The 15,990-nt window shown below is 37.8% G+C and overlaps 1 protein-coding gene across 2 annotated transcripts in view; it reads left to right on the forward strand.

Moving 5' to 3' along the window:
* Positions 1–15,990, forward strand: part of Diaph1 (diaphanous related formin 1) — a 100,278-nt gene that overhangs the window by 530 nt on the left and 83,758 nt on the right. The window lies entirely within an intron of this gene.

Raw genomic sequence — 15,990 nt, forward strand, 5'->3', positions numbered from 1 at the left:
TTCCTTTCTTCTGCCTCTCGAACCCCCACACGCCTCTTTTTGGTCCCCTGTGCTCTCCTGGGTCCATTTTCTCTTCTCACCCTTACCCCCCCTTTTCGGTATTCTCTTATTTCCTTCTCCTAAAAGGTCACTTCCTTCTTCATGATTGATCCCTTTCACCTGCTAACTTTCCTCCCGCTCGGTCCCTCTTGGGGCCCTCATCCCGGTGTCACCTGATAATCCTTCCCCTCAGGAATGTTAACCTGACTTGGGCCCTACCTTCTCTCCTCCCTTGGACGATTGTCTTTGGATTACTGGAATGGGTTCCTGCCCAGGTCCTGTGGCCATTGGGGCATGACGGTGGTTGGCTTCCCATTATTTCTCTATTCAGTTTCTTTGCCCTGTTGCTTTTTAAAAGGTTAGAACTTCTCTCCTGATTATGTCCTTCTAGACCCAGCATGGTAATAAACCTTCCCCTGGGGAGGAAGTTAGACTTGGGGTCCCAGAAGTTTGTGAGTAATCGAATTGCTTTTTACACATTTCCTATGATAACCATCTCAACTCCTCTTCTGTAACCTTCTGTGGCCCAAGGCTGCTGAAATCCCTTTTCCTACCTGTAGAAGAATGTAGCTTGCCTTGGGGGCCAATTCCCATCCTATTCTGAGTGATAACTGATATTCATGAAACTCTTTATCATATTTTATTACCTGTTGCCCATCCTAAATTTTCTTTCTTCCTCCTCTCTCCAGAGAGCTATTTGTTTGCTTTTTACTATAAAAGCTTTGAAGGATATTGAGCACTGTCCAAGAGAGGGAGTCTGGTCTTAATCATTTGCTAGTTGTTAACTAGTTCTTTACTTACTGCTCTTTCAGGGACTTAAACCCCAACCCTAGTATCTCTTTGTACCATCCAAATGGCTTGTAACTCTTACCTCTTGCCTCACCCCCCAGTATTCTGACCCAGCTCCACAAATTTGGGGAAACTGATAAGTGATGGAAACAGGAAAAAAATGTTTTGTGACCTAGAGGGTTGGGATGTGAAGCATACTAAACAGAATTAAAATAGTGACTCATCTCTTCCTACCTATTTCAAGTAAGACCAGGTGCTCCTTGGCTGTCCTTTACAGTGACATACAGGCTGTCATTAACTGCTTGTTTTTTTCTGGTGAACACTTGTGTTTCTAGAAATACAGGGTCAATAGTAGTGACACTCCTATCACCGTTGGTTCCTTATGTTCTTTCTTTGATATATGAATTGACTCTCTACTTAGAGGGCTTTCCTTCCAAAACTTAAGTTCTAGGGCCTCTGTTCTATTTCCGTATCTTTTTGTTTTGATTTTGTTTCCATGGGAACTGTTTGACCTTCTTCATCGAAACTCTAGTTATTCTTGCTGCTTTGTAGTGACCTCTATGATTGGTTAATGCTTTTCAAGTACTTAGTAGAGTTTTATATGTGCTTTTTATTTAATCTAACTCTTGTGTCTTTCATAAATTTGTGAAATCTACTGAAGAGTGTGGTGCTGTAAGGTGTGAAACCTGAGGAAACTCAACTTCTTTTCACCTGTTTTTTTGGCATGTCCCTGGAGTCTTGTATATGCTGAGTGGATCTGACTCAGAGTTGTTGATATTTGCTTTAGAGAGGGTGGCGCTGAACCAAGTTCTCTTTTTCTGAGGTGTTGGTCTTAACCCTTAGCCTGCTGAATTTTAAAAACTAGTTATTTGAGGTATTGAGAATTGCATTAGTAGCTAGGGAATTGGAAGTTTTCCAGAAAAGTCATGCAGCATAACCTCCCAATTGCCAAATACAATCTACCTTATGGCATTAGAATATTGTCTTCTTACTGCCCTTCTTATGAGAACTCTGGAAATGTGAGACTGAGCATTGCAATTTACTTCTCTTTATGCCTGTGTGTGTATATGTGGGTGGGTGGAGTGGGTGAGATTACTGGTGTGCTTTTGTTACCCATGGTTTAGTTTTCTTGAACTACAGGCTAAAACCAAACTCAAAGCTCTTTCGCCTACTCCACCTTTTCTAAAGTATGTGCCTTCTGGAACTCCAATAAGAATATACTTGACTAAGTGTGCTTGAAGGTTGTTTGCATCTGAAGGATTGCACTGCGTTTAGCTGCTAATGCATACCTTTCTGGGCTTAGGCAGGTTCTAAGTACAGATCAGCTGATGAGAAAGCCAAACTCACAAATTGCGTAAGATCTGCTCTTGCCCTCTGAGACATCATATGTGGAAAGAACGGGAGTCCAAATTTAAAAAGTGGTTAGGTGTCACCTTTTTAAACATGTGATTATTAAGAGCTGTTGATGTGAGTGGCTGAAACCAGGCTGTCTGGTTTTCCCCCTTGTTTTTTTAGGAGTCTGTCTTCTGGGTGGTGAGCATGTCCCTTCTCTTGCATTATTCCATTTCCTTTCAGAATCCCTTCAGAGGAAGGAAAATAGAAATTCTAAATGAATAGAGTGTTTCTTACTTTTCAGCAATAATGAATGTGGGTGTCAAATTGACTGATTTTTGAAATACATGTAAGGGGAGTGAGTACAACCAGCATGTTAGGCTGCAGAGTATTCCTCCATGCCTTCTCATACAGTTGAGAAATGAATACCCTTTAAGAATATTGCCTCCTGATTCAGTTATGAGCACATGTTGAGAGAATACCTTTTAAAATCCCATTTAATGTTTGGATGTTGTGTGAAAATTACCATGTTGTAGTTTCACATTCTTCTAAAAGCAAAGTGATCATGAGAGAGAGCCTGAGTGTTCAGTTGTTGACTAAAATGACCAAAATAAAAGCAGCAAAATGTTAAGGATGCTGGGCAGAATTTTAAGGAGATAATAGGAAATGTAGAAAATATGAAAAAGTGGAGTTGTTCAGATTTCTGCTTGTCTCTTCTCAAAAAATGACATTACGTCATCCAAAAAGTGGTAGAAAACTGAGAAATACACAGTGAGCTTTGTACGAGTCACATGTTTTTTTGAAAAAAGATAAATACAGGGATTATTACGTTTGGAAAGAGGGAAGGGAACCTACAAGAATCCTGTGAGATGTTTGAAATGACAAAATGATACCTTAAAGTTTCTGCCCTTCCTGCCTTGTCTTTAAATACATATAACAATACCACAGGTCCATTTGGTACTGTTATATGTATTTGCCTCGAATATTCTCTTCCGCAGAAGGTAAAAAAGCAAGGGGAATGTCTTGGAATTGGAAGAGTTGGTGAATTTGGGGTACTTTTTTAAAAAGACGTGAAAATATCATAAACTATAAATTCATGAACTTGTTATAAAAGCTAAGAAAATAATAAGGGAGGAATTATTTAACTTTGTTGATGAGCATATGGGTCAAAATAGACTAATTTTATATCCTATATGATAGAATAAACGTTTGTTATCCCAGAGGGCCTTCGGTGTATTTTATAAATGAATTGCCAACTTATTATCGGGAAGAGCATAAAGCAACATAGAGCATGTTCAGTGGAATGCAATATAAGTTTAAAAGATGAGGTTGCATACCACATATGATTTAGAAGAACAGGTGGAAATCACATTTATTAACAAGTTCAACATTGCAGAGAAAGTTTGTGTATGCGGGTGGTGTTTCCTCACATTTTATGTATTAGCTGAAATCATTCATAGCTGAAAAAGCTTTCCCATTTTGAAACTAAGTTTGTATTAAGTAGTTTTCTTTTTTTATGTTTAGTCTTATATTTTAGATCACTTTTGTTTGAAAGCAATAGGAACAATAAACCTTACTATCAGCAAAACAGCACTGGATGTTCGGGTATCCTAGTTAGGGTTGGATGAGACTCTCCTTTTGCCCAACTGCCTGTTGTCATTCTCTTTGTTTTTATTCCTTTCCTGCTTCTGTAAGGGCTGGTTCAAGCACATCCTGGGGGTTTGGGGGAACAGGCAGTCAGAAGCTGTTAATACTAAAATTTCTTAAAACCTCGAAGCTAAAATTAAAAAATGAAAAATATTTAACCACTGTACACATTAACTGTATTTTCTCATTTGGTTTGTTTTTGCTTCTGTCTTTTCACCTCTTCAGGGGATCAAATCCAGGGCCTTTCACTCTAACACTGAGCTACACCTAACCCTTTGGGGCTAACTGTATAGCTCAGGCTGACCCTGAATTCACTATTAGTCCAGGCTGGCCTTGAATTCACTATGTAGTTCAGGTTGCCTTCAAACTCTCTATGCTCCTGGGCTCAGCCTCCCAAAGTTCTGGGATTACAGGTGTGTGCCACGTCCAACATTTTTTATTTTAATTTTTTTACAAGTAGTTTTTAGAAATGAGGAACCCTTTCTAGGGAAATAAAAGAATATTAAGGCCAATATTTTAGTCAGTTTTACCACTGGTTACAGGATAACTGAGATTTTTTTTTTTCATTATGAAAGTTTGCCATGAATAGTAGCCTTAAAACTTTAGAACTAGAAGGTACTTTAAATGTCATGAAGCCCAAACACCCACTCAGTGTGGTAGTTGCTTGCTGTTGTAGGTTGGAAACATCAAGAGGCTAAGAGGTGGAAATTGGAGGAGGGAAAACAGAAATTTTAGTGTCTTCATCTCCTTTAGTAAGTTTTAGGAGTTTGGGATAGCTGGAGTAGTAGAAAAGGATTTTATAAGAGGAATAGGTATGACACCCAGAGGGAAAACATTAAAGAAACTGGTTCCCTATTGCTTGGCTCTGTGACAATTACGGAGTGTCAGTTGACACTTTAAATCTTTTGTCTAAATTTTTGCCTAAATTTATTTGCTTCAAGAAGGGGGACAGAAACAAACAGGAATCCCAAGAAGGGGACAGAATGGGGGATACAAAGTAGTATGAGCATAATGGAGTTGAATAAAAAGAAGCACATGGGGGAGGGGTGTAGGGTTTAGTTCAGTGATAGAGCTCTTGCTTAGCATGTGGAGGGCCTGGGTTAGATTCTCCAGTACCACAAAACAAACAACAACAACAACAACACCCCAGAAGAAACACACAGCATTCTTATATGGAAAATTCCATTCTTGATGGTGGTTATAACTGGTTATGTAGATCTTTTGTTAGGGTAGCAAATACAGGTAAGAGTTTATAGTGTCCTGAATTAATTTTTCTGAACTTCTTCTGTGACTTATTCCCTACCTTGCCAGTAGTGTTTGTGTGAGGACATTGTGTGTGTGTGTGTGTGTGTGTGTGTGTGTGTGTGTATGTGTGTGTGTGTGAGGGATTGAAGGATTTTTTATTTTTATTTTTTTTAGTACTGGGGTTTTGAATTCAGGGTCTCCGCTTGTGAGGCAGGCTCTGCTGCTTGAGCCATACCCCTCCAGGCGTCTTTGCTCTGATTATTTTGGAGATAGGCTCTAGCTTTTTGCCCTGGTTACCTGATCTCTGCCTCCTGAGTAGCTAGGATTATAGTTCTTAAATTTGCCTCTTCCCCATATAACACATGTTCATTTTGAGGTGTAAATTTTCACTTGTAGGCAAGACAGAACATTTTTTAAACTTACAGGATCAGGACTTTTATGATTCCTTTTATTCTGGAAGTGTTTCTTTTTCATGTTAGTGTTAACTTTTATTTTCCTGTACTCAGTGTGCTACAGGTTGTATAATGTCAGTCTCCCTATCCACAAATACTAATGAATGTTCAGCATCTTTATACACAAGGAAGATTAACTCATTCCAGACCGGAAGGATAAGAAGTGATAACTTCCTAGTACATTTACAATGTACTAAAGAGCTTTAGATTCAGTATCTCATTAATCTCTATATTGACCTTATAAAATGGGTTCTATTATTATTTCCATTTTATAAATGATTAAATTAGAACTCAGTGAGATCAAGTAACCTGCTTGAGGACATAGAACTAGTAAGTGGCAGAGCTAGGATTGAACCTCCATCTAGTGATTAAAAACCCCATATACCTACTCATCACATTGTAATGGCCATTTACATTTGTTTGATTTTTGTGCTTATAATATAAGAGTATTCACTGCTAGGAATTTCTGTGAAATTTTTGGTGGTTATTCCTTTAGAGTCCTTTGGTCATCTGCAGTATATTTAAACTGGATTGTCCTAGAGTTCAATTAGTGGGAAAGTAGTACTGGGTTTAGATGTACAAAGTACATTGGCTAAATGCCTAAATGCTTTTTGCATTTAGTAGTTTAGACTTTGAAGGCATTGAAAGAATCTTAATTAAACCTTTCTTATCTTAGGCATGAAGAAGTAGCAGTTGCTGAGGCAAAAACCTACCTTTCCTCTGGGTTATGAGTTGTTAAATGGTTGTGTAAATAATTATTTTTTAATGTAATCATATCTCCCTTGTAAGTAGAATAGCTTTAACACCATCACCCGTCGGTAGTTTTAGTTGTTTAAATTGTTGAGAGCAACAAGTAATGGAAGACAGGGAGAAGGAAGCTGTTGTTAATCTAGCTGTTGCTAGGTTTGGCATTTAGTATTCTTCAAAACTTCTCTTTGTGACCCTAAAACTTTACTATAAAGATTGTAGATGTCTCTTTTGAGTCGGGGGATTGCTGAAGTTTATTCTTTAGACCTGGCATTTATTTCCTGTGGTTAATAATTAAGATACTGCCACAGAGATTCACGTACCTGGAACTAGAGTTTTCTGTATGACCATTATAGAGAATAGTTTCTTCTGCTTGCCTAAATCCACATGGATCTACCCTGTATAAAGAGGCTGATAATGAAGTCATGTGGTTATTGTATCAGGTTCAGGCCTTGTTTTTTAAGAAGTTGTAATCTCAGCCATGTCTATATCAGAAGAGTAGAAAAGGCTCCATATAAGGCTTTTGCAAGCATTCTACCCCTGAGCTACACCTGCAACCTAGTGTAAACTTTAAATGTTGCCAAAATAGATAATTGAAAAAATTAAATTGAAAGATTATTGCACTAAATCAGAAGATCTAAGTTTTAAAATCTTAGAATGCTGGAGGTGAAAAGAAGATGAATTATCTCACTTAACCTTTATTTCATACATTTAAAATGTGGACCAGGTGTCTGCCCAGTTCACAACAAGTTCTAGAACTAGACCACTTGTTTACAGTTACTTAATGGGTAGTATTCTTTTCATATATTGCTACATAGTTATGATGTCATTACTGATTAGCTATGTGAACTCTGGGCAAATCACTTCAGTTTTCTTGGTCTTTTCCTTTCTTGTAGAATTACAGGGTTATTGTGAATCATTTCTAAGGTCTGTGCCAGTGTCCCAAATTCTATAAATAATCCATATGTAATGGTGGGGAGTTGGGAGATAGGACTGACCCTGGGAGGAAATCCAAGCATTGGCAGAGAAAAGAGGGAAGGGATTTTGTGATGTGGGGAAGAGTGTGAACACAGGCTCAATTATAGATGTATGGTGGTAGTGAAGAATAATGGCCTTGTTAGAGGAATCACAGGAATTGTGGGACATAAATCATTTAAGAAAGACAAAGCCACTTCAAGAGACTTATTTTTGGCTTGGAGTAATGGATCACACCTGTAATCCTAGCTACTTAGGAAGCAGAGATCAGGAAAATTTCAGTGGGAGGCCAACCTGGGCAAAAGCTAGACTCCATCTCAATGAACAAGCTGGGTGTGATGGTACACATCTATAATCCCAAGTATTCAGGAAGCGTTGGTAGGAGGATCACAGTCTAGGTTGGCTAGACTGTGATCTTGCAAAAAGCAAGATTCTATCTGAAAAATAACCTAAAGCCGAAAGGGCTGGAGGTATGGCTCAGATGATTGAGCACCTACCTAGTAAGCATGAAACCCTGAATTTAAACCTCAGTACCACCAAAAAGAGAGGAGAAAGAGAGAAAGGGAAAGGAGGAGAGAGACTCAGAGACTCAGATGATTTTCTCTGGCAAGGTATTTTAGGTTCCTATCTCAACCAACAAACCGGGCATGGTAAAAACCGGCAGAAAAACAGGGCCGAAAATTAATACTATGAGGTGGTGCAAGTTGATGTAAATTCTGGGCCATGTGATGTGTGGTGGTGACATTAAGTAAATCAGGATATCTAAGAATGCTAACAGATTAGTGTTCAGGTCAGTGTTTCAGCAAATCATTTTTGTTCTCTTGGATGGTGTTTAGGTAGTTAGGTTTGATTGGTTCCCAGTCTTTTTTTTTTTAATTTTTTTTGCAGTACTGGGGCTTGAACTCAGACTCACCAGCTTTATTTTTTTGGTGTGAATGTTTTTTTTTTGAGATAGGGTCTCGTGAACTGTTTGCCTAGGCTGGCTTTGAACCTCTATCCTTCTGGTCTTTGCCTCCTGAGTAGCTAGGATTACAGGTGTGAGCTACTGGTACCCAGCTTAGACCTTCTTGAATACAATAATATTTATGTCTTGTTTTGGGGTCTTACCTCCCATTTAGCTTGTAAGAGCCGTATGAGTGTTTTGCTCATGTTAGCAGCATTATAACATTCTTTTGTACATTAGTTTCAGTGTTAGCCTTCGGAGTTCTGTGATTATTTTCAGGACTCTCCATTTCCGTGATCTAATGTAAGAGGTTGACAGTTTTGAAAACATGAGTCTTCTCCCACCAAGGTAACTATGAGGCAGCTAGAAGCACTGTGTAACTACCCTAACTTGAAGAGCTCTATGTTGAGAAAAGATTATTATTCATCTCTGGAGATAGTATCTTAGAGTTTTGACTTTTGTTTAACAAAGGGACATGTCTGTAGAAGTAAAAATAAAAAAAAAATCTCTGCAGTATTTTACATAGTGCAAAGTTGTCAACTTTTACTATTAAAAATGAGCAGTGTACTATTAAAAATGACCTAGCACTCTAAGGATTGTTAATACACATCTGAAGTGAATAATTGCTAAGCCCCTTTATTATTTGAATCTGTTAGTAGCATAGTCTTCCATGGCTACACCAAAGTTTATTTAGAATATTAAATAAAGAAGACAAGGTTAAGTCTTCTCAGGATATGTCTGGCTCCCCATAAAACAATGGTAGTGGTGGTAGAAATGTACCGTTCTTTCCTTAAACACATATACTCTGCCCTTGGCTGTAGAGTTCCTCAATTCCTTCATTTGGCCATAGAAGCAACTAGCCTTGGACTATTCTGAAATTATTTCATCTGCATGGGGCCCACAGAGCTATTTTTAGTTTTGTTAGGTCTTGTGAGAGATGTGTGTCAAGGCTTCCCAGGCATAGAAGTCTCTAGTGATTTCTTGAGTCTTATATTTTGAAAAAGATGGGAGTTGGTCTTGGTTGGCAGCTCTTTGCATCCGCTAGGGCTTGTTCGTTACTTGCTTGTAGGCCCATGGGTGACGTCTGTTTCCTGTGAGTGAAACCACAAGAAGAAGTGGTGAGAAGCCGCTGTAGGATATGCATTATCAGGCAAGCAACAGGCATTGGGCTGCCATCAAAAAGAGGAGTAGTAACCAAACCAAGTACAGTCTCTCAGGGGCCTGAAGGGACCATAGAAATAATCTGACCCCGCTTTCTCTTAAAATGAGGAGGACGTGGAGGGCTAGAAATTGTTAAAGTTCTGTAATTAGTGAACCAGGTTTCAGACTCGGACAGCTATTGAGTATTCTTTCTCATATTGCATTGCCACTTGTAAATATTGTAACTGTGCCTTGTCAGTGTTCCCTTAAAGCACTACCGGAAAGGAGTAAATATTGGTGGGCATTTTAAATATAGGAATTTATATGATAATATTTTGCTTTAAATGCTTTACTTTTATTATTTTTTGAGTTTTTTTTGAAAAGACACAAGCATACATTTTCAAAACAATATCTAAAAAAACCTCAGATATCTATTTTGCATTTTTATTTCACATAGTATTTGGATATTATAGTCATTATCTCTATATACAATTTCTTTACAGCATTGCAATTATGATTTATACACTTCCTGCTTTTAACATAGTGTCATAAACATTTTCCAACTCTAATCTTTGAAAATTATTATTTTTATTTGAAACAAATATATTTTAATTATAAAAGTGATATCTTTCTAAGAAAATGTAGATGTGTATAAAAATAGAGTAAGGTAATCCCTTACCTTGTTATTCAGAAGTTGAAGTTCTTTTTAAATACTTAGAAACAAAGAGAAAAATACTTGATACATGGAAGTTTTTGAAGCCTAAGTACTTTGGCATGAAATTCTGTATGTATTTATGTTAGGCCATAGTTCAACACAATATGATTACTAGAAATATCAGAAGGACTTTATTTTTAACTCTGGCTTATAATTCTAGTGAAGAGGAATAATGAGATTTCACTTCATTACTCTCCTCACTAAGATTTTCTCAAAGTAAAATCTTTTTGAGACAGGGTCTCAGTGTGCAGCCCAGGCTGGCCTGGAACTTAAGATCCAGGAACTTAAGATCCTCCTGCCCCAGGATCCCAAATGCTGGCATTATAGGTATGCCACCATGGCCAGTTCTCAAGATAAAATTTTATTCTGGATTTGTACAAGGCCAGAAGATATTTACTGTAGTTTCATAAGTTCAAGTCTGGCTTTTTGAGTAGCAGTATAATTTTTGGATTAGTTGTTATCAGTAGACTATGATTATTTCTGGGTATTGAAGAATGATGTAAGGATAGAAAAAAGAGGTGCAATCAGTATTTAGAAATGAAAGGAGTTGGGGAATGAAATTTAAAACAGGGTGTCCTCATACTTGGTGCCTGTGTGTAGAAGTGATAGATAGCAACTGCAGAAACTTCCTGTCTGTTCGGCCTTGGGTGTGTCACACACATGCCCACCCTTGAGGAAGAGATGTCCTGCTGCTCACATCAGAACATGGGAGGAGAAGAGAGTTGCTAGGGTGATTGGGAAACAGCATTCCTGAGTCACTGACTGTTTCTAAATGAATGGGCAACACCCCTTTTTTTAAAGGAGCAATCACAGTCTTCTCTAAGCTCAGAAAGCCCAGTAGGAAAGTGAGGAAGAACAAGCATCAGTAATTGGAGCTGGAAAAATATGTTGAAACTTTGGAAAAATAGGTTGTATATGTCATCTATATATGTATTTAAGTTTTATCAGAGCCTTAAAATATTTGAAAGGAGGCAAATTTTGTTTACTGTTCTCTCACCAAATGGCAGAATATGTATACAGGCTTTCACCTCCTTCCTGACAGCAAAGAAGAGGGCACGTCTGCTTAATACTTGATAGCAAACTAAGATTTCCAGACTCAGTACTTTCTCTGTGGCAGCTTGTTTTCCCAACCCATGAGTGCCTTAGAGTGTAAAGGGCTGGCGCTGTAGACTTGTAGAAGGAATGCAGTGTTCCCAGCCTGGTTTCCACCTGTTCTGCTGTGCTGGAGTAGTGAAACCGGAGTGGCCTTTCTTTCTTCCTTGTAGGCTGTCAACTATCTATGATGCAGGTTAGCCAGTCTGAGGGCTTAAAGGTGTGCTGAGCTATAGTGGAAAAGTTACTTTCTCCTTTTTTCTCAGAGACTTGCCTTCTTGGACCACTAGATAGGGTTTTGAATCCTAACACAAAGGTAGTTTCCCTCTCATTTTAATTACAGCTGGGAAATGAGGAGAGCAGACTCACTAGTGGTTTTAGACAGTTACAAGGAAAGTTAAATTTTTTGTTTGGTATTAGATAAGTAAATTATTTCAAGTTTGTGACTAAATTATTGAAATAGAGAATGGACTATAGTTACCTAATGCTCTTCTTGTAGCATTTCTGACTAGTGATTGACATGAGCTACTACCTAGAATCTATGCTGAAAGGCCAGTGTAAATTGAAAGGACTCTTAATGAGAAATGGAAGATCTTGGACTGTCCTTTACTGTGTTGGCTCTTGAGTGAATTCTAATGAGTTTATTATTTATTTATCCCTCCCAGCTTTAATGTTTTGAGATACTTTTCTATCTTTAAATATACACATGTACATACAGTGAAATGGAGGAGTTTTACTCTCCAGTGCTGAGTTTAGCTGTGGGGCTTCTAAGGCAATGTGGAACCAACTGAATGAGTTGCTTGAGTCTAACGTACTCTTCTAGTCCTTTTTCCTCAGTTATCATGGAGAACATGAGTATGTCATCTTCATTTGTGGGGACTGGTAGGTAATCTTTAGCCTTTTTCTCTTTATACACATTTAGGAGTTATATTTGTTTTTGAAATAGCCTTTCTGTCTATCCCAGGCTGGCATAGCTCAGGCTGGCCTTGAATTTGCAGTCCTCCTGCCCCTGCCTCCTGAGTGCTGGGATTATAGGCGTGTACCATCATACTTGTCTCCACATTTAGCTTTTTGCTTTATGGTCCATATTTTTCATTCCAGGTCATTTTGTGCCTTTCTTTTAGACTTCTTTTCCTCTGAAATACCCTTTTCCTCTCTTCTTTTTGAGGTGAGAGCACCAACTTTGCACAATTCATTTTTAGGCTGTAGTGTTGACTTCAGAATCTTGTTTGTTTTTCTATAAATGATAGATGAGATAAAATATTGATTCATTTACCATCTCATTGGGCCATTCTTTGAAAATGGAAGGGAAAGTTCTAGCATTTAAAATTATCCATTATTTCCTTCTGCCCAGTTCTAATTGACTTCTGCGTAAGGAATGGGAATTGAAGAAGGGAGACGAGAGCTGGTTTCAGTGGTTCCATCAACATGTATTATTCATAGCTTTTACAAAGCACTTTGAAAAACAAAGTCCTTTATCTTCATTTTATTATTTATTCACACCAGTCCTCTGAGACAATGCAGTCCTAGAGATGGGAATACTCAAATTGTGGTAATAAACATAAGCTCACCCCTTCCACACTGTCTTCTCTTTAGTGGAAATGGAGTAAATGTGTCAAAGCTAGATTAGGGTTCATTGGTTATTGAATTCAAGTGCATGTTGTAACCCATGTTGCCTCATTATCTTAAGGAACTGAATGTCAGTCTTATGATAGAATAAAGAAATGAATCAGAGCTGGACCCTGATCTCTGTTCTATGTAATTCTGAATGATAGGCTTTACCTGCCTTTCCTGGGTAAGTATGCTAGGATTTGACTGAAGTTATTGACTGCAGTTGACCCTTATTTCCCCCTTTTACTGATGAATAGTTTTTCTTGTTACTGAGGCCTATCATTATTTTTCATAGGAGGTAGAAACCCTTCTAGGTGACATTCTTTTGTATAATTGAATATTTCCTCAAGAAGAACTCTAAATATATCTCACGGGCTGAGGCACCATCGAGGTCCTCTGGTCTCATTCTTGGGGAAAAACATTACTCTGGAAAAGTTCGGTCTAACATTTAACTGTCCATAATAATCATACTGTCTTGTCATAGAATGTGATTTGAAATTTTTTAATTACTTACTCAATTTGAATAGTAATGAATTAGTAAATACACTGTGCTTAGGATAATGCGTCTAAACTTATAGGGATGCTAATTTCAAAATTATTTATTGAAGTTTGGGGCAATCCTATGAACAAAACATGGTTTTGCTCTGGTACAACTTACTGGTTCACAGAAACAGTTTCAGTAAATACTCTGTTAAGAAGGATATGATATAAAATATTTAGATGCTGGCTTAGATGAGGCCTTTGGTTCTCTTTGTGTAATAGAGTATGGCTAAGCATGAATTTATACACAAAGTAGACAAGGATAGGTTTTTCCTTATGTTATTAGAAGGTGGTGTCACCTAGTATAGTCTTCATTTTATAAGAAGCTTTTTTTTGATCTGTATTTGGGTTTAAACTTAGGGTCTTGTGCTTACTTGATAGGCACTCTACCACTTGAGCCATGCCCCAGCCCTTCAAAAAGTCTTTCTGCAGTTAGACCAGTACAGTTGCCTTTAAAGAATGATCTCTCACTGCTCCATTTTATTTATGATCTTAGTGGTCCTCACAGGTGTATCTCTAGTTTTGTTTTGTTTTAATAAAACAGAAGCTCAAAGAATTAAAACAATGCACTCAATCATGCATGTAATTTTATAGGATGTCAGAAATAAAAATTAAGACTCGTGGTCTTTTTCCTTTAGCTCAGGTTTAGATAAAGTCTAGATTTCACTAATTTGCTTAATGTATCAGTTTCCTATTGCTGTGCCACAAATCTCCACAAACTTAACAGTGTAAAACATACTATGTTACTAGTCACAGTTCTTCTAGTCAGAAGCCCAGTATGGACAGTGTGGTTGGGTTTTCAGATTATCACAGGGGTGAAAACGAGATACCAGCTGAGCCAAATTCCTACATGGAGACTCTGGAGAAAAATCTGCTTTCATTCAGGTTTTTGGAAGAATTCGGTCCCTTACAGTTGTGGTACTGAAGTCCCTGTTTTTTTGCTGACTGTCAGCTTGGGAATGCATCTAAAAACTGCCTGCAATTCTTGCTTTTTGTTCCCTTCCGTCTTCAAGCTGGGAATGGTATGCTGAATCTGTGTGTCTCTGACCCCTAAATTAATTAATTTTTTTTTTTTTTTTTTTTTTTTTTTTAGCAGTACTAGGGTTTGACTCAGTGCTTGCTGGGCTGGTGCTCTATTACTTGACCCATTGCCTCTAAATTTTAAGGGCTCATGAGATTGGGTCAGGCCTGCTTATGTAATTTCTTTTTCTCTCTTTTTTTTTTTTTTGGTAGGGCTGGGGTTTGAAGTCAGGGCTTCATGCTTGCAGAGTAGGCATTCTACTGCTTGAGCTATACCTCCAGTCCATTTTGCTCTGGTTATTTTGGAGATAGGGGTCTCTTGAGGTCTGAGCTGACCTCAAATTGCAATCCTCCCAATCTCATCATCCCAAGTAGCTAGGATTACAGGTGTAAGTCACAGGTGCCTGGCTAATTTCTTTCTTAAGTTACTTGTAGCAAGTGCAAGGCCCTGAGTTCAAATCCCAGTACTTTAAAAAAAAACACCAAAAACTCAATTGTACCTTAATTGTACTTTAAGAGGAGTGATAGCCTACAATAGTCAGTCTTGTTACACAGGGTGTATACATCAAGTTGGGATTTTGGGGGAGTATCTCAGAAGTCTACTTCCACATTTAATATGTTCTCACTTTGAATTAGCACAGGAGTAAGGGTGGATGTCAGAAAAGAGGAGGTAGGAATTAAGTATTCTGTAGCAGAATTGGTATTGTGAGTATAGTTCTTAAAAGAAAACCAGAAAGTACTGAGATACATACTTGCAGTTACAGTTTTATATTTCCTCTTTGCTAGCCACATGGTTCATGCAGTTACTGTCCATGATTAACTGTACTTGTGAAACACAGTGGTAGGAGTTGGAAACACTTTCTGCCATGTAATGTATTCTGTGTTTGGAGTAGTGTTTAGTCATACTCTGTTATTAGATCCCTGTTAACCTCTTTGTTGCTAAGAACACTACATAATTACCTTTTGCTTGGATACATAAGCATCCTGTGCCAAGAGACCATGCTTAATTGTTTAAGTATTCTGGACCCCTTTTCTGATTGTAGTAAAAAGTTTAAAATTCAGACAATCAAGTAGAGATAAATTATTCTTGGATGATGTTTCTTATACTCTTGAGTTTAGAGTAGGTACAGTTCTGTTAGGCAAACAGAGGGAACCTCAGTTCGGATGACTGCCAAGTTTAGTCCCATTGGCCTACTTTTTAAAAGCTAAAGTGTTAATACATACAACCATCACCACTACCACAACAAATCCAGTTATTGCAGAAGAAGTATTAAAGTTCATATGTGTTTATTATGATAATAATAGATCAGAGTATTAAGTAATTTAGTTTAATTAGTTTGGTCTCACAGGGCATACCTTGAGGTCCTTTGACTTTTGTTTTCTTATAAACTAAAAGTTGTCTAGGAAGTTTCTAATTTCCTGTAGATGGTAACCAAAAGATTTTTCTTACCACATATTGCATTAGGATGTGGTAACTGAATTAGAACCTGAATTACTCTCTGGAAGAGGAATGAGGGGACAGCTTTTCATTTTTATGTTGATTGATGGTTAGTGCAAAGCAGTACTCTGCCAAGTGTATTTATATTTGATGCTGTTGCTTTGATGCAGTACATCTTTGAGCAATTTGTGTTGATTTAAGTAAGACCTGATAAAATCTAGTATCTTTTGGAGAAGATATAAAGCTCCTTTTAATCCAGTTCTTT

Source organism: Castor canadensis, chromosome 6 (genome assembly GCF_047511655.1).
Source record: "Castor canadensis chromosome 6, mCasCan1.hap1v2, whole genome shotgun sequence".
NCBI lineage: Eukaryota > Metazoa > Chordata > Mammalia > Rodentia > Castoridae > Castor > Castor canadensis.